Source organism: Mixophyes fleayi, chromosome 10 (assembly GCF_038048845.1).
Source record: "Mixophyes fleayi isolate aMixFle1 chromosome 10, aMixFle1.hap1, whole genome shotgun sequence".
Lineage (NCBI taxonomy): Eukaryota > Metazoa > Chordata > Amphibia > Anura > Limnodynastidae > Mixophyes > Mixophyes fleayi.
The window spans coordinates 48,745,028-48,769,957 of NC_134411.1; the positions used below are offsets into that span (position 1 = coordinate 48,745,028).

Genomic DNA, 24,930 nt, shown 5'->3' on the forward strand with positions numbered 1-24,930 from the left:
ACTTTAATGCAGCTTTTGGGACTGACTCATTAAGGAATGTAAAGCACCTTGGCAACCCCATGTTGCATTGGAGGGGGAGGTAAATTTAAAATGTGATGGAAGATTCATAGTTGGAGTAGGGCATATCCTAGATCAACTTTACATTTCAGTGTACAATAAAGCTATCAAGTATTTGTTTGCAACAAGAAAAAACAGCCAATATTTATCTTATGTGCACAATAATAAACTAATTTGCACCCCTTGCATTTTAACATGGTTATGTCCAAGAGAAAACTAATTGTTTGTCTTACTTTCCTTAATGAATCAGGCCATTTTTCTTTTTATAGGAAATGCACTTTAAACAGGGCCTTGTTCTCCTGAAGATTCCCCACCTTGGAATATGCCTCCCTGCCCCCAAGAGGAATGGGGTTGCCATCATGATCAGGAATTCAGTTTCTTTGCAGGTTACCTCTTCTACTGTAGATCATGAGGGCTACTTCATTAAACTGGTGGGTCAGGTAGGACACCAAATTATCACTTTGGTGAATCTGTGTGTCGCCATTTCAGGGCAGGCTAGATTATTTGACAAATTTTTTATGGAACTGAATAAAATACAAAGAGGTCTCCTTCTGGTAGGCGGGGACCTCAACATTATTTTGTCAGCAGAGCTGGAAAGATCAGGCTCGAGGCACATTTAACACACACCAAAGCGCTAGTCAAATATATGGCTGGGGCTGGTCTGTTTGACTCTTCGAGGATTCACAATCCTTCATCTCGGGATTATACTTTTTACTTGCATCCTCAGAAATCCTACTCTAGAATTGACATGATAATAGGCTGTTGTAAAGCTGTTCAACTGCTCACTCGCACTGACATACTGTTATGGGCTGGAAACATTTGAGGCCTAGTGGGCGGTTCCCACGAAGGCCCGTGTATGCGACTTAGCTGGGTCAGGATCATACAATGCTTAGAGAATAAAGACACAAGACAATGGGTCTGCGTAATAAGTACTTTAATATGAACATAAGTGCATATCAACACATGATAAACAATTGTAATAAGATGATAAGCAGATTGTCATATATGACATTACAAGGAATGGTTAAGCATTACACATGACAGTAATGGAACACAAATTAATTAAGAGAAATGATAGAATAACTCTAATTACCAAATGACTATGTTTTGAATAAGTTAGAAAAAAATTATAAAACGTTGCATCAAACTTACAGAGATCTAGTCCAGTCATTCACTGCACTACTTACAAACACTGAGAGCAATAAACTTTTTAAGAAAGTTGAAAAGAATTTGATGAGTGTGCAAGCAGACAATGACAGGAAGCACAGGCACATGAAATCTTTCATGCCCTAAAACCACAAACTAATACGTAGATAAAAGCATCATATAAGACCTTAGACCTGTTTCCCCACACACCTTAAGCAACACTGTCTGAATAGGAGAAAAATTTGTCAATATATATATATGCACTGTAGCTTTTTTAACTCTTACGCATACTGCTATTTTTTATAACCAGCCTTAATTAAACTTCCATTTTGTGTGAATTGATTATCCATATCAGCACGGAATAGACTTAGCTACGCCAGAGTGCAGCACTGATAGATACACAGCAGGTAGTGGGTGCCATGACAAGATATAGTAATGGAGATGTTAGCAGAATTCTCTGCATGGTAGAAGATGTTAATTAGCCACGGCAGAGCGTGGCAATGGATTGGTACTTGGCAGCGCTCTGTATGCAGCATGAATGGTGATTAGCTGGGACAAGACATGACAAGGATAGACAATAAATGTAACAATGTTGAGCTGTGTCCGTGGCGCTCCACTAAGATATGCCGCCCTGTTTGTATCAGGAAAAGTTTACCACAACTTTACAATGACATAGACATATATAGATCGATACATACATTAGGCGCTGTCTTCACACACACTGGGAAGAAGGATGTATATTTCATATAGGAACAATGTCCAAAGTTCAATAGTCTGGAATATGTAACATAATACACAGAAAAAACTGATGGTGAAGTATGTTGGCAAAAGTGTGATCTTGATAAATCTATAACACTCCTATATAAATATATGCCGTGCCAGATATTGATGGTACACATAACACCCGTGTTTTCACTCTGTGGAGGTCCCCTATAGGGTATGCGCTTACTCAATGGTAGAAATAATCAGGCCCTCAGAGGATATAGCGATGTTTCACTTGATCCAAATATTTCTCATTGGCGATTTTCACCCAAAAATAAGAAGAATAAAACCAATCTGGTGCATTACCTTTTATAAAACAATCAAATGAAATACAAATACATATTGCTCGTACTGGAAAGCGGATTAGTTCTCGCGTGCAACAACAAGGTGGATGTATCCCTCACCCCAATCGATACCATCCATCCATGCGTGTGTCCGACAATCCTGGTAAGTCAGCTGTTCAAAACCAACGCGTTTCAACCTAATTGCGGTCTTTTTCAAGGTGTAATAGTCTGTGAGCCCAGTGTCCTATTTATTCTCCGGACACACCCACTATTCAAAACGAGGCTTGGTTGTATAGTTGAAAAGCGGAAGTTCCGGAATCCCATTCGTCGGAGCCCGATCTCCGTTGCCATGGTCACTTGAACGTTTATAGTATTCTCCGTTCCATTCATACACCCATGCTGGAAATGTATCAGGAAGTCACAAAAACGAAAGTCTTGTTATCCCTTTTCTCTATGCCTAATCTCTGTTCCAATAGTGGTTTAAATAGTTTTGTTTGTAAGTTCGTGAGGGAGACCAATTGGAGGGCTCACAGTAAAATATAAAAAATAAAAAATAAAAAATATAAAGATAAGAATAAATGCATACATATAAAAACATGTAGAAAAATACATTTAAAAATTGACAATGTTAACTGGTTAACATCAACTGTGACATTCTGGAATAATGTTGTTTAAAATACCTTCCATATGATCTAGAAATTAAAAAAACAACCCCAATGATGATGTACCAATATCATAAAAACCACTTTAATTCAAAATCTGAATTTAGGCCTTTTGGGATCAGTGTATCTACATTAAAAATCCATTTCATTTCCGATCTGGATAAATGGCCCACAATATCTTTATTTTTCCATGATTCCTCTACTTTCTGTAGTCCCCAAAAACCAATAACTTGCTCATCAGAACATGAATGGTGAGTTTTAAAGTGCTGTGATAGTGCATGTGTTTCCAAGCCTCTTCTAATGTTATAGAGGTGTTTCCTCAAACGCACCTTTAATGGGCGAGTGGTTCTACCTATATAGATTTTATGGCAACTACATTCAATGGCATAAACTACGTTTTTGGAATGACAGGTAATAAAATGTTCTATCTGAATCTTTTTTCCATTTAAGGTGAGAGTCGTGGTTTTATTGTGTTCCATTTTACACGGTCTACAAGCAATGCACTGAGCACACCTATGGAAACCTTTGCTTCTATCCGACACTCTTTTCTCATCTGGTAGATGACTCCTAATGAGTCTATCCTTTAGATTATTTGCATTCCTGTATATAAAGGTTGGTTTTTCTGGAATCATGTGCCCTATTACTGTATCCTGCCTTAACAAATACCAATATTTCTGTATTGTTTTTCCATCTGTTTATGTTGAGAATTAAAACCCGAAATAAAAGCCCATTCATATTTCCTGTTCTTCTTTGAGCCCTTGTTCTTGGGGACTAGAAGATCTTCTCTTTTAATATCATGCACTGTTTTCTCTGCTTTATTAAGTGTTTCCTCTGTATATCCCTTCTGACTGAAATTCTGTTTCATCTCCTCTATTTGCTGTTCAAAAACCCTCCCCTCTGTACAGTTTTGCCTGACTCTTGTCATTTAACTTAGAGGTACGCTATCTAGCCAACAATGATGATGATTGCTATTATAATCAATATAGCTGTTCATATCGGTTGGCTTGTGGAAGGTCTTGGTTTGTATGAAATTATTTTCAATATAAACCGTAATGTCAAGAAAGTTGACACTAATTTTACTCCATTCGAATGAGAGTTCGATGTTACAATCATTCCCATTTAGATGGTCACAGAAAGACTGTAGTTCCTGTTCTGAACCTCTCCATACGAAGAAAATATCATCGATAAAACTGCGCCACGACACCAGGCTCGCCCCAAACTCATGACCTGACCACACTTGTGTTGTCTCCCATTGGGCCATGAATATATTAGCGTAGCTTGGGGCGAACCTGGTGCCCATTGCCGTGCCGATACATTGTAAGAAATATTCTCCTTCAAATCTAAAATAATTATGAAACAGCACAAACTCTATTCCCTCCAATATGAAGTTTCTTGTTTCTTCTGAAAGAGTTGTGCCCACCAGACTTTGCTTTACAGCCTCTAATCCTATATTATGCGTTATAATAGTATATAGGGACTTGACGTCCCCTGTAACCAGTATCATATTGTCCTCCCAATTGATGTTTGACAAATGACTCAAAAAATCCGTCGTATCCTTAAGATACGATCTGGACTTTTGTGCCAATGGTTGCAGGTAAGAATCTAGAACCTCTGATAGGTTGATGGTGATCAATCCTGACCCCAACACAATGGGTCTCCCCGGTGGATTCTCTCTATCTTTGTGTACCTTCGGGAGTATATATATGACCGGTGTTCGTGGATATTGAATCAATATATAATTCACAGTATCTTCATCTATAGAGCCCATATTCTTGTACTTTTCTAGAAATATTCTGAGGTCCTTACTAATCTGTTCTACCGGATCTTTTCTTAACTTTTTATATGTATCCTCCATATTCAATAGTCTCTGAACCTCTAATACATATTTCTCCCTGTCCATTATGACAACCCCCCCGCCCTTATCGACGGGTTTGATGACAATCTGTTGATTGTCTTTCAGGGTTTTAATAGCCCTCCTTTCCTTCATGTTTAAATTCAGATGATTCTTATTGCCTCCTTTCTGTTTACCATTAATTAATTTAATGTCCTTTGTAACCAACTCATTGAAAGTATCAATGAAATTGCCCTTCAGATAGGAAGGGTAAAAAGTTGATTTATTTTTGAATTTCTTTTGTTCCTCAGATTTCCCTATGAGTATATCACTTTCTTTATTTGTCTTGACTTCAAAAAAAAATTTAATCGTAATTTTCCGCACAAATTTTTGCAGATCTATGTACGTATCAAAGGGAGCAATAGGATTGGTGGGAGCAAACGTCAAACCTTTGTTCAAGAGAGTCATTTCCCCTTCTGTAAGGACGTGGGAACTAAGATTAAAAATGTTAGACATCTCAGGTTTGTTACTTACTTCTGGAGGTGTTGAAGTATCTTGAATTATATCATTAGAGTCCCTCACATTGCTAACACTGGTCCTTTCTTTTCTTTTCCTTTTTCTCTTTTTAGAACCCCCTTTCTTTCCTCTTTTCCTATGTTTATTATATTTGGCCTTAGGTATTATTTCTTTAGCCATTTTCTTCCGCCTCAATCTAAAAAAGATGGGAAAGTGCATCTCTACTTTGTTCCTCAGCTAATCTGTCAAACCTATTCTTGGTAGGTATATTAAATTCGGGTCTATACTTTACTCTTGGGGAATCATGGTTAACTCCTCTTCCATGAAGAGGTTCCCTCCACGTTTGTTTAGGTGCACGTCTCTCCCTCTCTTCTCTAAAACGTCTTCTATCATGTTCTCTACTATTACCCTTCCATGTTCCTCTAAATGATCTTTTATTCTGGACAGGGCTGTGATATGGTCCAGATGTATTCTCTGTCCATCTGTCCTGAAACCTAGGTTTTTTCCCTTTTTTTCTTTCTGTATATTTTACATGTGAATCTACAGTAACTGTTACATGTTTACTGGGCGATGCTAATTTTTCCTGAGGTATTCCCAGCAACAGATGTTTATCCCTTATGAACTTTTTCTTTTTTCTATTCATAATTTCTACATTGTCCTTATGTATCCTCCCCTTGATTTTTTTCTTCAATCTTTACAAATTCTCCCTGATCCTTGAATGGATTAATCAGAATATTGAAATTGGTGATCTCATCTTCCAATACATTTAATTACCTTCTTCTTTCTTTTATAATTAAATTAATCAAGGAAAAAGAGCATGTCTTTAAGATCGTGTTCCATTCATCTTTAAAACCAATAGTAGCATTGTTGAATGATGGTTGCTTCTGAATTATTAAGCCCTTGGGGATCATGTGTTCAGCTATATAGTGTTCTAAGCTCAAAATCTCCCACCATATACGATTTTCCTTCAACAATGTTTTTTCTAATTTATACATGATATTAACATAATCCTCCTTCTCTATGTCAATATTATCCCCATTGGTATCAAAACCACATTCAAAAGTATCTGCAATGAAGGTGGATCTCAAATCCCTATGTGTGAACATGATGCAGCCACAGTCACCAGTTCTATGGTGAAAAAGAGACAATAAATGTAACAATGTTGAGCTGTGTCCGTGGCGCTCCACTAAGATATGCCGCCCTGCTTGTATCAGGCGCCATTTTATCGATGATATTTTCTTCGTATGGAGAGGTTCAGAACAGGAACTACAGTCTTTCTGTGACCATCTAAATGGGAATGATTGTAACATCGAACTCTCATTCGAATGGAGTAAAGTTAGTGTCAACTTTCTTGACATTATGGTTTATATTGAAAATAATTTCATACAAACCAAGACCTTCCACAAGCCAACCGATATGAACAGCTATATTGATTATAATAGCAATCATCATCGTTGTTGGCTAGATAGCGTACCTCTAAGTCAAATGACAAGAGTCAGGCGAAACTGTACAGAGGGGAGGGTTTTTGAACAGCAAATAGAGGAGATGAAACAGAATTTCAGTCAGAAGGGATATACAGAGGAAACACTTAATAAAGCAGAGAAAACAGTGCATGATATTAAAAGAGAAGATCTTCTAGTCCCCAAGAATAAGGGCTCAAAGAAGAACAGGAAATATGAATGGGCTTTTATTTCGGGTTTTAATTCTCAACAAAAACAGATGGAAAAAACAATACAGAAATATTGGTATTTGTTAAGGCAGGATACAATAATAGGGCACATGATTCCAGAAAAACCAACCTTCATATACAGGAAGGCAAATAATCTAAAGGATAGACTCATTAGGAGTCATTTACCAGAAGAGAAAAGAGTGTCGGATAGAAGCAAAGGTTTCCATAGGTGTGCTCAGTGCATTGCTTGTAGAACGTGTAAAATGGAACACAATAAAACCACGACTCTCACCTTAAATGGAAAAAAGATTCAGATAGAACATTTTATTACCTGTCATTCCAAAAACGTAGTTTATGCCATTGAATGTAGTTGCCATAAAATCTATATAGGTAGAACCACTCGCCCATTAAAGGTGCGTTTGAGGAAACACCTCTATAACATTAGAAGAGGCTTGGAAACGCATGCACTATCACAGCACTTTAAAACTCACCATTCATGTTCTGATGAGCAAGTTATTGGTTTTTGGGGACTACAGAAAGTAGAGGAATCATGGAAAAATAAAGATATTGTGGGCCATTTATCCAGATCGGAAATTAAATGGATTTTTAATGTAGATACACTGATCCCAAAAGGCCTAAATTCAGATTTTGAATTAAAGTGGTTTTTATGATATTGGTACATCATCATTGGGGTTGTTTTTTTAATTTCTAGATCATATGGAAGGTATTTTAAACAACATTATTCCAGAATGTCACAGTTGATGTTAACCAGTTAACATTGTCAATATTTAAATGTATTTTTCTACATGTTTTTATATGTATGCATTTATTCTTATCTTTATATTTTTTATTTTTTATATTTTACTGTGAGCCCTCCAATTGGTCTCCCTCACGAACTTACAAACAAAACTATTTAAACCACTATTGGAACAGAGATTAGGCATAGAGAAAAGGGATAACAAGACTTTCGTTTTTGTGACTTCCTGATACATTTCCAGCATGGGTGTATGAATGGAACGGAGAATACTATAAACGTTCAAGTGACCATGGCAACGGAGATCGGGCTCCGACGAATGGGATTCCGGAACTTCCGCTTTTCAACTATACAACCAAGCCTCGTTTTGAATAGTGGGTGTGTCCGGAGAATAAATAGGACACTGGGCTCACAGACTATTACACCTTGAAAAAGACCACAATTAGGTTGAAACACGTTGGTTTTGAACAGCTGACTTACCAGGATTGTCGGACACACGCATGGATGGATGGTATCGATTGGGGTGAGGGATACATCCACCTTGTTGTTGCACGCGAGAACTAATCCGCTTTCCGGTACGAGCAATATGTATTTGTATTTCATTTGATTGTTTTATAAAAGGTAATGCACCAGATTGGTTTTATTCTTCTTATTTTTGGGTGAAAATCGCCAATGAGAAATATTAGGATCAAGTGAAACATCGCTATATCCTCTGAGGGCCTGATTATTTCTACCATTGAGTAAGCGCATACCCTATAGGGGACCTCCACAGAGTGAAAACACGGGTGTTATGTGTACCATCAATATCTGGCACGGGCATATATTTATATAGGAGTGTTATAGATTTATCAAGATCACACTTTTGCCAACATACTTCACCATCAGTTTTTTCTGTGTATTATGTTTCATACTCCAGACTATTGAACTTTGGACATTGTTCCTATATGAAATATACATCCTTCTTCCCAGTGTGTGTGAAGACAGCGCCTAATGTATGTATCGATCTATATATGTCTATGACAAGGATAGAGACTAGCAAAGTCCTGTACACAGTAAATATGTTGGTGCTTAACGATGTTCAAGATGCCACAGGGGTCCAGTTATTAGTAGAGATTAGTACTACAATATATATGCAAGCTAAGGGTCTGATCACCGCAGTGTGTAGGAATAGCAGCGTCAGTGAAACAGCACGGAAGGTATCAAATAAGTGCTTTTACAGTAGTATAGGTGAGATGGCAGTTCAGTATATCGCAATGTTGAGAATCTGCACACTTGGCATAATAAACAAAGTCTTGTAAAATGATGCATAGAGTTACTTGTAAACAGGAGAGTCCCAAAAATAGTGCACAGCAGTTGGTTGATGAAGCAGGTTCACCCACAGGGAATCGAACAGGTAAGTTCAGGAATACACAAGAATCAGAGAATACACAGGGATCCATGGAATCAGGCTAGCAAACAAGTTGCACTGACACTGAACAGCTGTAAGCACCAGGTTGAAATAGAGCAGATTTGAATGACCCGCCCTGTGGATGAGTCATGTGATCCACACAGAAATGCAGAGGTACAGGGAAAGGTAACAAACACGGTTAGGATTGTTACAAATCTGGTCTGGCCATTTGGTGGTCAAGGCTTTGTTTGATCTCTTGGACTGCACTACAGGTAGCTCATCTTGGAGAAAAAACGAATCCTTGCTCATGCTTCCCCAGTTTATAGAGCAGCTGTCATCCCAACTCTTAACTTGACTCCTGAATACCCTATTCTCACTGTGTGCAAAGCACATAAACCAGTCATAGAGTGGTTATTATTAAATATGCATCATTTAGCAAGAAACATTCACTGAAACTCGACTCTCTTACTACCTAACTGCAACAGCTTGAGCATATCCATAAACAGAACCATTCAGAATCAGTTTATAAACAACTCCTTTCAGTTAGGGGGGAACTTCACTTGCTACTAGTGGAACAAAACTAAATAGGCCCTTCCGTGGTTAAACTACAAATTTTAGGAAAAGAGCAATAAGTCAGACACCATGCTTGCAAACAAGTTGAAAGCTAAACTGGCTGTGCAGACTATCACGGCAGTAAGAGACAAGAAGGGAACACTTAGCTATGACTTCTTCCACCGATTTTACAAGTCCCTTTATAATTTGCATAAGGGTGGGCCCATATCACCCAGCATGAAGACAGCAGTACATAAATACCTGCATATTGCCAAAACTCCATAGGACACTGGCTACCAAACTGAACAAGGATATTACTGAGGAGGAGCTAAGAGAGGATCTCAAGGTTCAGAAACCCTAGCCGTGATGGAGTCATTATCTAGTACTATAGGACTTTCTCGCACATTTTGATCCCGCATTTCCTTTCCAGTTTTAACTCTGTTCTTCATTGGGGAAAGTTTCACCAGGGCACCACCCACTCAACTATTATAGTTATACCCAAACCTAATTAAGACCCCAAAATTTGTGCTAACTACCATCCCCCTTTTCTTACTAAACACAGACATCGCCTATGCAGCCCCCTCCACTCGCTTCACCTTGGAGATGTAGGACAAACTAAAAAATCAGTGTGATTGGCCCCCTATCCTTCCCCACTTATTCCGCTCTGTAAACACCCTCAGTTCCCTCTGGGTTGTATCAGGGCTTTTGCTCTCCCTTGGCTGAGAGTGGGTCTGGACAGGTGTTTATATCTGATGGGTGAAGATGCACTGCGATCCTTCACAGACATGCGCAAGAAATATGACCTCCCCAGCAACCTCCAATTCTATTACAACCAATTGAAAAGCTTCATACAAGCCGGGACACATTCATTTAAGCTTCATACTCCAATGCAGTTTGAATGCCATTGTAAGGAATTACTTTGACATTTGACACCTCCGACCACTAGAGGTCTCAGCATTTGTAAACTTGCCTCAGATTTGACCTTATAAAAGATGGCCAGACTGGCATCAAGGAGAAACCATCTTGGATCCTGTTTCCTGTTTGGAACTATAATAGACATTTCCTGGATCAGACATGTGTTTGAGTATTCTGCCTGCTCAGTTCCTGCTACTTGCTGTACTTTCTAGCATTCATGACTACCCTGCTTGTGTACCAACCCGACAAACATCTGACTACCCTGCTTGTCTACTGAACCGGCAAACATCTGACTACTCGTTGGATATCTACTTGGTTATTGGGCTTCAGATAATACCACCAATATCATTGCAGGATATTCAAGCCTTGAAATGGATCCCGCTGTTAAGCGGCGCGTGGCAAGTTTAACCACCATGCTAATTGAATGCCAGACGGAGCTGAAATTTCTGAAGGACAGTTTTTTTAGCTCTCGAATCACAGGTTAAGCAAGAGATTCAAGTTGTCTCACAAAAGGCTTGTGACGCACGTAGTGATTTCCAGGAATTTCTAATTACGCTGTCTCAACATGAGGACCATATAACAGAGTTGAAGAACAAATCACCGCAGGTGCCTGTAACATCACTATCCCCTGCTACTCTCCCTCTCCCACCAGCTTGGTTTAGAGGGGACTCTCAAAAGTTTGGTGGATTTATTAATCAATGTCAGACTAATTTCCAAATGTATGAGTCTCATTTTCAGGCTGACAAGTCAAAGGTCCGGTGTGCTTTTACTACTTAAGGACAGTGCCCTCACATGGGCTTCTCCCTATATCGAGGCTTCTAGTCCAATATTAGAGAAACTTGATGACTTCTTCAAAGTGATAAAGCAAACCTTTGATGATTCAAACTTGCTGAAAAGGCTTTATTGAAATTACGTCAGGGAAGAAGTTCAGTTTTGAAAAATACTGCAGATGTTCGAAGATGGGTTCTGGAATTCTGAGACAGAGTTGTCTGTTTATTGAAAAGGTCTTTCTGATGCCATTAAAGATTAATTAGCCCAAGCAAAGGCACCCACCGTACAACCATTGCATTTGCATTGATGCTCGATTGATTGGGAGACGACAAGAAAGGAGGGCCTTATCCTGGACGTACCCCAGTTATCGGGAATCCACAAATTCAAACTATTATGGGAATTCTGAGGTCAAATCCACTAAGGAATTTGAGTCTGAACCCATGCAAGTAGACACACTTCACAAACTTCACTTAGTTCCATTGAGAGAAGGGAGCAACAACGTCAAGAGAACTTGAGCCTTTATTCTGGCAAACCAGGACATTATGTCTCAAATTGTCCTAAAAGAACCTCAGAGGACTGTGGCCACCTTAGCAGATGCAGGCTCTTCAGATCAGGAGTCTGTGATTTCCGATATTTCTAAGCATTTGAATGCAATTATTACTTGTCTTTCCTCCTGAGCATTAACCGAGCTAAATAAGGTAAATAATAACTCAAATTTCTCAATTCCGATTTGATTCCAGATCGGTGAACACTGGATTTCCAGTAGAGCAATGGTGGACTCTGGTGCAAACGGCAACTTTATGGACATTATGTTTGCTAAGAGAAACAAGCTTGAGTTTAGAAAGAGACAGATACCTGTGTTAATGGAACTCTAGTCCAGTCACTCATGAAACTGAACCTTTGGACCTCATAATTAAGCTAAATCACCAAGAGACTCTGACTTTATTACTGATCTCTTCTCCCAATATTCCTATTATTCTGGGAATTCTTTGGTTGGCTGCAAATAATCCATCCATTAACTGGGAATCAAAGACTCTTTTATTTTCACAAGAAATCTATGCTCCCGAGACTAAACCTGAACCCTCTGTTGAAGAGGTGAACAAGTTATATAATTCCCCTCCTCATGTATTGTACCAGCTACCACCACAATATAAAGACTTTTCTGATGTCTGTAGTAAGAAGAATGCTGACAAGTTGCCACTTCACAGACCCTATGATTGCCCGGTGGATTAGTTACCTGGGGCTGCCATACACTTTTGACGCACCTATCCATTAGCCGAGTGTCGAAGTCGTATAATTGGATGAACAAAAGTATATTGGTTAATATTGTTGTATCGTGCAATTGCACTTAGTATGCCACGCTACACGGGGCATGGCGCTATCACGTGGTAAAATACGCACGCACACACTCGCACTACAACATTTGGTTATTTATATATTTCATATTTATTAAGGTTCCAATCCACATTCATTTATTAGTAAAATGTATTAGATTGTATATTTATTCATATATAATACTGTAGTAAAGGTTTTTATGGTTCAGGTGTTTTAAAAGATAAAGAGTTTGGTCTCATATTAAAGCTTATTTCACCAGCATTAACCTGGTGTGGACGGAATAGCGATCGCATCTAGCGATTGCAAGATACAAGCAATATAAGATTAATGCTAAAAAAATTACTTTTGTGTGGGTCAGTTTGCACTGGTCATTCAGAGTCAAATCATGGGAACAATATGGTGGGGGATGTTCCCCTCACCCTATGTAAGGATCAAATGAACTGACCTATAACTTGCAAGGAACTGGAATGCCATTAAGCCTGGACCAATGAAGACCTTACTAAGTGTTAGCTGGACAAGTATATACAAGCATGCTAGCTTTTGTTCTCCCTCTCTTTGAAGCTGGAAATGTGGCCGCATGGCTGCATTCATTGAACCTGAGTGAAACCTATAAGGAAGATGTAATGTATTCAGTGTTTTTATACTTTCCTGCTTTAATGTAACATCTTTAATAGGTATCATGTATCGGCTATATTGTACTGTATTGTACTTATTTATTGAACTGCTAAACAAATTGCTTTTGCTAAATAAATTGCTTGTGCTTCGGAAACACAATGCAATCGCTTGGGCAATGCTTATTTGAAAACGATAGAATTACTTTAATACGAGCCCGAGTTAAAGTTCCTCAAGGATTATGTGAATGAAAGTTTAAAAAGGGGTTGTATTCGTCCCTCCACATCTCTTCCAGGCGCACCTATTATCTTTGTGAAGAAGAATGATGGTTCAATACAACCATGCATTGATTCTAGAGCATTAAATAAAGTTATAATCAAGAACCGTTACCCGCTCTCACTTATTTCAGAATTACTGGAGGAGCTTCGCTCAGCAAGGATTTTTACTAAATTAAATCTACGAGGAACCTATAATTTAATTCCCATATGATCTGGCGATGAATGGAAGACTGCCTTTCGATGTAAATATGGACATTTTGAACATTTGGTTTTGCCCTTTGGACTGTGCAATGCTCCTGCTACATTCCAACATTTCATGAATTACATTTTTAAAGATTTAATTGACCAATTTGTTGTCATCTACCTTGATGATATACTAATTTTCTTCAAATTCTCAAGAGGAGCATCAACAACAAGTTTGAACTGTACTGGAACATCTTTGCAAACACAGGTCGTAATTAGGTTGGGAAAGTGTGAATTCCACCAAACACAGATTCAGTTCTTGGCTTTATCATTTCACCTCAAGGTTTGAAAATGAACCCTAGCAAGGTCGAGGCTATAGTAGATTGGCCAGCTCCAAGAAATGATAAAGAGTTACAAAGGTTTGTAGGTTTTACTAACTTCTATAGACGTTTGATTAAAGACTTCTCCAAGATCGTGACACCAATCTCTCAACTAAACAAGAAGGGATCATCTTTCCATTGGTCTCCAGAATATGAAAGTGTTTTCTATCTGCTTAAGATAAGGTTTACTACAGATCCTATATTAATATATCCAAACCCTTAACTTCCTTTTATCCTTGAGGCAGATGCTTCAGCTTCAGTAGTAGGGGAAATATTATCACAGAGAATAGAAGAGAAAATGCTTTTGCATTCATGTGCTTTTTTCTCTCGTCAAATGACTGATTCAGAAAGGAATTATGATGCAGGAAATAAAGCTTGCTTGAAAGCGTTGCACATCAAATAACTGTGCTCACTGACCAACCAGTATCTAGAATTTGTTTGATCTGCAAAAAGACTGTCTTGTCTCCTCAACAAGTCAGATGGAGTTTATTCTAAATCATTTCGACTTTGTTATCGACCTGGATCCAGAAATGGGAAAGCTGATGCTCTATCCAGAGTATATATGGAAGACTCGCCACAGGTTGAGCCAGAAGAGACAATCCTCTCTTAATCAAATTTCCTGATAGCTATTGGCACTGATGAGCTGTTGTCTGACATTAAAGAGGGTTACAGAACGCATCCAATCCTTTTAGACCCCCACTACAGATTTACACCTAACCTATTGAGATAACATATGGAAGTATGAACATTGCTTGTATGTACCAGCAGCAGCAAGATTAAAAGTACCACAATTTGTTCATGAGTCTAGCCTGGCAGGCCACAAGGATGTTTACAAAACTTATGAATTATAATCTTGTTACTTCTGGTGGCCGAAATACAAGGAGGATGTTAAATGATTTGTCTCATCCTGCAGCACTTGTGCCCAGTTTAAGACTCCCCACACTGCTCCACTTGGACCTTTACAGCCTTTGCCGGCCATGGAGTTCAATCTTCATGGATTTTATTTTTACCATCATCCAAGGGTATGACTACAATTTTGGTGGTTGTAGATCGACTCACAAAGATGGCAAGTTTGTGCCCTTCGTGGACTTCCTTCTGCAAAAGAAACAGCAGAATAACTAATCAGGGAAGTTTTTCATCTACATGGAGTTCCTGATTATGTAGTTTCCGACAGAGGAGTGCAATTTACTTCACATTTTTGGAAGTAGTTTTGTAGTTCTCTTAATATTAATATTAAATTATCAACTGCTTTCCATCCCAATCAAATGGACAGACAGAATGCACCAACCAGACACTGGAACAATTCTCTGCTACATTTGCCATCTGCAAGATGACTAGATTAATGTTCTGCTTATGGCAGAGTTTTCATACAACAACTTGCAACACTCATCCACAAGACAAAGTTCTTATTATGCCAATTTGGGGTACCATCCAAACCTACGACCCAATTTTCCACAGGATACTTCCATTCCTGCTGTTACATCTAGGTGAGAGTCACTACAAAATAATCTTGAAGTATTAAGAGAGACATTGCAACATGCTCAGGACAGTTATAAAAGAATTGCAGACAGGCACTATAAAGCTGCACCAGTTTTGCATCGGGCCTAGATCCTAAAATGTTTTACCACTGGACTTCTCGCAACTTTTTGTATGGGACCTAGCTCCAGTAAGGTTTTTCCCTACATTTTCAGATTTACAAACATGATTAGACTTGCCCCACAAAATTTTCTATCAATATCTCCAAAACGGACACCTTCATCCAACTCTACAAACACCTCTCCCATCGGACCAATGCTCAACTTTGGAAACTCTATGTTGCAACTCTCCCATTACCAGAGATGTAATATCCACACTGTACCAACTGATTAATAACTTTAATCAGCCAGACAAAGACCCACATGAGTTGACTTGGGAGCGGGACACTGGGGACACCCTGACTCCAAAAGAATGGTCAAAGATTAGAGCTAACCTAGCCAAGTCATCAATCTCAGAATAAAATAAATTTCCTACAAGCTTTACTACAGATGGTATTTGGTCCCCTCCCACCTACTTACTATATTTACAACTTCCACAGACCGATGTTGGAGAGGGTTGCTGATTGAGTGGTACCCTATTGCACATTTGGTGGCATTGCCCAATGCTACAGTCTTACTGACAACACTTCCCCTCCTCGCTCTCTGCCACTATCAACAAAGTTTGGTCAGTTTATAGAATGGAAAGCATATCAGCTGTTCTCAATGACACACCAGTGAATTTCAAAAACACATGGGGGTAAATGTATAATACTCCGGTTTCTTCAACTCGCGGGAGTTCGGCGATATGACAGCTAAAATTTAAAGCGGCATTGCCCTGTAAAGGGAAACTTGCCTTTACAAGGCAGCGCCGCTTTAAATTTTAGCTATCATCTCGCCGAACTCCCGCGAGTTGAAGAAACCGGAGTATGATACATTTATCCCATGATCTTCCTGGACGAATTACAATAATGCCAAACTCCCATTAATAACCGTTTGACATTCCCCTGTCTTTATAACACGTGACTACTTTATGTTTGGATGATTTATATCCCTGCATGATAGATATGCATAATCTATGCATACTTTCTTACAACTCTGGATACTACTTATCACTTTCTCCATCATTAATTTACAATTCAATAAGTAGCAAACTCCTATGTCCCTTTTTTTCCCCCACTAACATTTTTCTTCCTATGTTTGTCTCCCCCCACCAAGAGAAAAAAAACAAGAAAAACAACATTCTTCTTCCGTTATCATAACATACCTACATCGCCTTCTGCAAATTTGAGTTTTCCTCAATATTTGTCACTTTCCTTTTTGTCTAAACATTTTGTCAATTATATGTATAATGTTTGGTATGTATTTAATATATTGTTCTGCAAAAATCACAAAAAAATTTTTTTTTCAAAGAAAAAAAAAAAGCTGCACCAGTTTTAAACATTGGAGATGATGTTTGGCTCTCCACACAAAATCTAAAAGTAAGCATGCCTACTTTTAAACTAGAACCAAAATATATAGGTCCCTTTAAGATTTTGACACAAGTCAGTTCCTCTGCCTTTCGACTTGAACTCCCAGGATCTATGAAGGTTCATCCTGTGGTCTTTACTGAAGCCAGCAATTCCAAATCCTTTTCCTGGTTGCACCTTGCCTCCTCCGGATCTTGTTCAAATTGATGAACATGAAGAATTTCTAGTATAGAAAATACTAGATTCGCGAATATTTAGAAATAAACTTCAATATTTGATACATTGGCAGGGATATGGTCCAGAAGACAATTCATGGGAACCAGAAGGGAATGTCCATGCACCTCAATTGTTGCAGGAATTTCATCAAAATACCCAGAGAAACCCAGCATAGCACCGTCCAGAGGATGTTTTTGAAAGGGGGGGAATACTGTAAGGAATTACTTTGATTTTTGCACCTCCGCCCACTAGAGGTCTCAGCATTTGTAAACTTGCCCTCAGATCTGCCCTTATCCAAGATGGCCAGAATGGCATCAAGGAAAAAACATCTTGGATCCTGTTTCCAATTTGGGCCTATAATAAGCACTTTCTGGATCAGACATGTGCTTGAATTTTCTCCCTGCTCAGCTCCTGCTACTTGCTGCACTTCCTTGCATTCGTAACTACCCTCTTGTGTACTGACCAAGCAAACGTCTGACTACCCTGCTTGTGTACTGACCCAGCAAACATCTGACTACTCGCTGGATATCTAATTCGCTATTGGGCTTCAGATAATACCACCAGTATCGTTACAACCATTTATTATAACCCAAGACGGCGAGGCTATATTTTGATTCTGTACAGCTCTTCTGTCTTCTGCCTGTAGAACCTTTTGAACGCGTGTGGGAGCAGTATCTCAGAATATAACTGGATGAGGAGGAATGATCGCTCCTCCACCAATGGATTGCAAAATCTTACATTAACACGACTATGCAAGAATAAATCTACAAGATTTACAGTAGGTGGTACATGGTTCCCATGAGATTCCACTCTACTATCCTCACACCACTGATCTTTGTTGGCATAACTGCAGACAGACAGGTACCTTCCTCCATATATGGTGGGACTGCCCAGTCATATCTAGAATTTGGGATGACGTCTTACTCTTGATTACTCAGATCACTAAAAAACAAATGTGCGTAAGGATCATTTATCCATGCTACTGTGTTAACCTATTAGGGAGGTTCCCAAATCATCTGATAAGCTTATCTGTCACATGTACAATGCAGTTAAACTTCATATAGGCAGTGATTGGTAGAAACCCTTGCAGCCCTCTAGAACTGCTGTTATAAACAGTATCAGGCACACCACCTCTATGGAATATGTCATGAGCCTCCTCCATGACACTGTTTCTGCCTTTCATAGAGTGTGAGGCCCCTGGTACTCTTACAATGGTGGTAACATGCCTCCCACTCTCTAGGTCCTTTGGCTCTCTTTCATTTGCCTCCCACCCTTTGGCTTGTGAGGGTGAAAATTATATTTTCTTTATTGATAAGTGAATTATAAAATGTTGTTATAACTTTAAATAATAAAGACCAGGGGATAAATGTATCAAGTTCCGATTCTTTCAGCATTTTAAAATCGTGGCAAATCGCGGATGATAACCAGCGATTTTAGTCCCCAAGTTGCCAGATGTATTAAACGGCGATTTTTACTCTGATCTTAAAAATCGCTGGTCATCTCTGGCGATTTGCTGTGATGTCAAACACTCCCGTCTTTAGCTAACTCTCCTGTGTTTCCTGCGTGATTAGTAAACACATCACTGTTACACTGCCCTGTCTAGACAGCTGGAGGTCCTGGCAGCTGTTGAAAGTATAAAAATAGATAATAGTAAAAAAAAAAAAAGTGGGGGGTCCCCTGGCCCGAACACTATTAACCCTAGTGCTGCCAGCCTACTGCTGGTTATGTGAAAATCGGGGGAAAAATTTGCATGGGGTCCCCCATAATGTTAAATTACCGGAACTAGGCAAACCAGCCGGGGTGGGTGGCACTATAGCAGGGGGACACGTGGCAGGGGTCCCCCTGCCATAATGACAAACCAACCACAGGCTGTTCAGCGCTGAGATGGATTCCCTAGGAAGTGTGGTCTGCCGAAAAAAAAGAGCTAGCCCCCCCTCTTGGAATAACCAGCCCAATGCTGAAAGCACTGGGGCTCTACCTACACCCCTGGGTGGTGGGTGTAGGGTAATAACGGTGAACAATATGTGCAACAAAATGAACAGACGCCATTTTCTTTTGTGGAACTACAATTCCCCGACAGCCCGGGCTGCCCTAAACAGTGTGGGCATGCTGATGCTAGTACTACCACAAGCACCAGCATACCCATGGCAGCCTGGGCATGCTGGCACTTGGAGAATAACAAGTGCCAACATGCCCTGACACCCATGGCTGTCTGACACATGTAATTCCACAAAATAAATAGTTTACAAAACCACAACTCCCTCATTCAAACCACATAGTTTTAAGAAAAATAATAAGTCCCCAATAAAGACACTAAACACCCTCATTTATACCACATAATTTTATACAAATAATAAATCCCAAATACTCCCCAGTGATGTTTTCATCTGTCGTCAGCAATTTTTAATCCAAAAATTTTGGAAACCAAGTCCAAATAAATATGTAAATCCAAGTCCCTGTTTGAAATGTCCAAAAGTATTTGTAATTCCAAAGTCCTGTTTTTAAATGTCCCAAATATATTTGTAATTCCAAAGTACAGAAAGAGCAGTGTAACAGTGATGTGTTTAGTAAACACGCTGCTAGGATGCAGCGTGTTGTATGTAGCGATTTTTAAAGCAAACTCAGGAGCTTCATACATTTGAGACTTGTATAGCTAGAGTGGCAAACAGTCGGGACTTTGATCTCTATCGATTTTGTAAATAGCGATTTTGACAGAAACACAATGATTTTACATGAAATCTCAAATTCATACATCAGCGACTTTCAACTCTCCCAGGAAAATCGCTGGAATTGCACCTTTATACATTTACCTCCAGATATATTTTTGTTTGCGTACTGGAGTCTGAAGCCAACGCCTAGATCAGTCATCTGCTAAGCTTGATAAGGAAAACTCACCTTTATCACCATATATGGACTTCAGCATCCGTTAAGCTATGCTTTACAGTTATTGGACAACAGCCTAATTCTGTGTGTGTGTGTGTGTATATATATATACAAGTTAACCCGTGCATGATACTCATGCATTCTAGTCAAATCAAGCTACTTAAGGTGTTAAAAAGGTTCTTGTCATGCATTTGGGCCATAGCCCAGGCCTCCTCAGGGGAAGAGCGTTACTTCCCGACGTAAGCGCCCTTTTTTAACGTGGTTTTGTCCACATGTCACCACCTCATCATTCTTCTCCATCACCTCATCCTTCATTTTCATCGCCACATCTATCCAGATGTCTATCCAGACACAGGGATCTCTCTCAGCGATCCTGAGTATCACACTCCTCTCATTCTGTCACCCCCGGCAACCACCAACCACTCCCCACTGTCACCCCAGGCAACCACCAACCACTCCCAACTGTCACTTCTCCTAGAAGAAATATATATATATTTTTTTAAAATTTTTATAAACACTTTTAACAATTAACAAATTAAATTAACAAATTAAAAACATCTTAGTATACCAAATTTCAGCCCTTTCTGAATTTTTTTTCCCACACACACTAAGAATTTAGAAGGTCAGTGTATAACTCCGCCCAGAGCCCGCTACTGCAGAAGCACACGCGTACAACTTCTTCCTTTTTATGGTTCTTTATTGTCAGGATGGTAATAATGTTTTGACACCGTACACTTGCACAGCAATTATGGAGACCCTCAAAGCTTACTATACATAGTCCAGCTCTCTGTCCAGATCAGCCAGCTAGCCCAGCGTTGAACTCCCTGAACAATGAAACAAGCAGGGTTTTATACCTGACACTCCTCCCACAGGCCTAGCTTGATGGACAGGTGACACACCCACCTTCTCTTTAAAAGGAAACGCTGATCCCTGGCTCTGTTTAGACTATCAGACCCACCCTGTCTGTTTGCTGAGAGGAAGCAGCTTTTAAATCATGTAAGTAAACCAATTTTAAACTACACATATGTTTTTACCTGGTTTAATCTCCACCTAGGTACATAACTGTGCCAATGTTTTACTCTACTTCCCTGCTTTCTCTGCATATTGCCAGCTAAATGCCTCCTTTTGTTACAATATATATATATATATATATATATATATATATATATTGTGACAGAAACTCTGGGCAAGTGATAAATGGCAGGTACAGAAGTCCCAGGTTCCTGTCTTTTGTAGGTTAAACAGACTAATCAAGAGATGCACCTGAGTGGTGCCTGTGATAAGGCAGCTTGGATATGCAGCCAGTGTCTCAGACCTGGGAGGAGGTGAGTTGCCTCCTGAGACACTCTACTGCAGTTAGCAAAAATATACATATGGTTTGGAGTGGGTGTGGGACATAAGGTCCTAAACATGAGAGAGGGCCTCATAAACATATTAGTTAGCAGCCAGACGGCTAGGATTTTGTTTATATTTTGTTTATTTACAAGCTAGCGAATAAACTGGCTGTGGCCATTATCCTGAAACTCCTGGACTCATGTGTCTTACTGCTGCTGTTCACCCAGGAGATGATACCTGTTCCCCTGATTATACTACAATATATATATATATATATGTATATATATATATATGTATATATGCATATATAGATATATATACGAGCAGGACTGGAAAGCAGCCAGAGCTGACTCTGCAACTTAACCACATGACTGAGTTTTGTTTCATACTCTCCAGTTGACTGAAGATTGCTGTTATTGGGAAATCAGGTTATCAGAGTGACACCAAGCCTCGGTACCCCGACAGGCTCTCTTTGCCACTCTGTTGTGTTACTCTCCACTTTTCTGTATCTGCTCCCCCTCTTTCCACCCCTCCGTTATCTAATGGGAGGGGTACAAAGGGGGGGGTATTGGCATAGCAACCCCCTGGTTTGGAGCACGCATTTCTAGTATTAGCTCCCACCCCCCACCCTCCCCTGGTCCCATCCCTTCAAACCCAAAAAACCCAGCAGTGTTATCCACCTTTCGTATGTCCCCACCCCTACACAGTCTCACTATTTTTTGTTCTTGAACTTCACCGTTATTTGAAGTTCAAGCTGAGACACGAGCACCTAGCATTTACCTGAGACCTACAATGGTAATGCATTACTTTTAGTATTGCTTGCTATGTATACCTTGTCTCTGTCTCTTCGTTGCTTTTTCTTTTCAATCACATCTAATGTATTCCATGACCTGTATATTTATTACCTGCTGTTATAAATAAACAGTTTTTTAAAAAGTAATATATATATATATATATATATAGAGCAGCAGTGGTAGGATTCTCTGTCACCTGGAAAGGACAGACTGGGAGAGAGAGAGTACCCAATTGATCCTCTAAAGAAATAATTCCATGCTATTTTGGAGAGACCATCTGGTACGCAGTTTTTACCTTATCTATATGGTTGGAACACACGGTTGTCCTGTATACTACAATTGTTTTTATTCTGGGCGTAGTTGTTTGCTCACGCTAAGGAAGCCCTATAGGTGGTGTATATACTCACAGGTGGTGTGATTGCACATCTTGACAATACTACTCTATGCTGTGTTTTGTTTTCTGCATTGTTCGTTATTTGATCCATATATATATATATATATATATATATATATATATATATATATATATATATATATATATATAATGTACAGGGTCCACAATACATTTGGTTCCTTTTTTTGTTTCCCTAAGTCCTCTGTCTGTTTTTCCTCTTTTATATTCACTATTTCTTTTTCCATTTTTCTTTTTCTGTTCACACTTCATCACACAATTTTCCTTTCTGTAAATAGATGTCACAGTTTTACTAATTGTTATTATTTTTGTTAATCACTAACACATTTACTAATAAGTTTTACAAAGTTTTAATAACCACTTTTACTAATCACTTTTTTTAATGTTTGTTTGTAGTCTCTTCAACTTTCATTGCTCCTTGTTCTTCAAATCTGATCATCTTTTTTTGTCTCTGGTTCTTGCTTCTTTTTTCCAAGTTTGTCATGCAGCAAATTAATCAGCTTCTGCATGATTAATTGTTTTCTGTACTTAACATTTAGGTATTTCTTCTTGTGTCAGTCAGTCATGCTGATCCAGCACTCTCACCACCATCTCAATCTCCCCTGGACTCATTGGCTTGGCTCTTTTCACCTCTTCCAATGGCATCTCTCCTTCTCCTTCCCCCTCCACTCCGCACTTCACTTTTATCTTTCCATTGCTCATCTGTCATGTGGTCACATACCGATGGTGATAGCCTGGGGCTCCTCTTTGTTTATAGAGACACTTCTAGTGCATATGTGGGTGTTAACAGTTGGTATGGAACAATCACGGCAGCTCTAGCTGCAGAGTAGAGCATTGTGGGTGAACGTTGATTCGTGTCTAGCGTTCGTCTGCTTTGGTATTTGCAGTTCTGCTTTGAGAATTTTGGTTGAAGTTTTCATATTTTACTATCGGATGCTAAAATTTCTTTACCTAATTTCATTGCTATTATAGAAAAGTAAGTACTTTATTACATGAGACTGTTTTTTTTGCGTGTATGTATACTACAAGACATGTAAGAATTTTTTTTTTTGTAGAACATTTAAGATGGCATCTGACAAAACTGTAGAGCTCATGAAGGACTTCATTGAGGCCTACAGGTTCCATCCATGCTTGTGGCAATTTAAGTCAATAGAGTATTCCAACAGGCAGGAGAGGAGCTTGGTTTTGGAGGACATGCTGAGAGTTAGCCATCCCCATTATCCAGAGACTATTATAGATTTAGAGAAGATCCAGAACAGGAAGACTGTCTTCAGAAAGGAACTTAGAAACACAAAATTTGACTGCAGATTGTTATGGTTCTGTTCAAAACCTATTCCTTGATTACAGCAATGGAGCCAGACACATGATATAAATGTTTAAACTGTTTATTGCAGTAAAGGTATAGTCCAGGGAAGGCAAATAAGCAGTAAATAGTTCAAGTTGAATGAAACAATGGATTTCTAGATCTTGGCAGACAACAGTAAATGATAAAGAAATGGAGCCAATAACTTAACTGAAACCAGGAACAGAGATACATGCAGGTAATTCAGGAACAGAGCGACATGAGCAGGCCAGGAACTTCAATGACCAGCAAAGGATACAGGAAAATGCAGGCATATATAGGCCACAGACAGGTGTGGATGATTAATAAGCAGTGCTGGTTAACCCCTGATAGGAAGGCCAAACAACAGCACCTCTGGAGAAGCACAGGTACTGCAGGGTAATATGCACACAGGAAAACAAGGCAAATAATAACACAGGGTAAAATGCACACAAAACTATAAGGCAGATCATAACATTATACCCCCCTTACAGGAGCAGATTCCAGACGCTCCATATAAAGTCTTTCAGGCTTTTCTCTTCTTCTGGGATTTTCTAGGAGACATAATGGAGTCCTTCCCCAATGGAGTGCAGACAAAGCCCAATTCTTCAAAAGCACAAAAAGAACTGTCAAGTTCATCCACCAAGTCTCTAGAAGTATCAATCTCAGACTCAGAGTCTGAATCCCATTCTAGAGTCGGAACAGGACTGTTAATTTTATGAGAAGATGGTGAAATGCCCATGAAGCCGGTAACCAAGGTTTGTTGTTTGTGATTGTTCTTTTTATTTTTTGAAGATATACGTTGACCAATGGAAGCAACGGAAATTGATGATTTGCAAATAAGCTTAGGTGCAGAAACACAGGCTGGAATGGAAACAGAAGAACAATGACCAGG

The 24,930-nt window shown here is 39.2% G+C and overlaps 1 long non-coding RNA gene across 3 annotated transcripts in view; it reads left to right on the forward strand.

The window, feature by feature from the left end:
* The first annotated feature begins 331 nt into the window (after window positions 1-331).
* LOC142104199 (uncharacterized) overlaps window positions 332-24,930 on the forward strand; it is a 43,207-nt gene continuing 18,608 nt past the window's right edge. For 2 of the 3 annotated variants that reach the window (XR_012679526.1, XR_012679527.1), the window contains exon 1: window positions 332-443. This is a non-coding gene — a long non-coding RNA (uncharacterized LOC142104199). Of the gene's footprint in view, window positions 444-20,791; window positions 21,170-24,930 lie in introns of those variants that run through there. The other variant, XR_012679529.1, reaches the window with a different exon arrangement.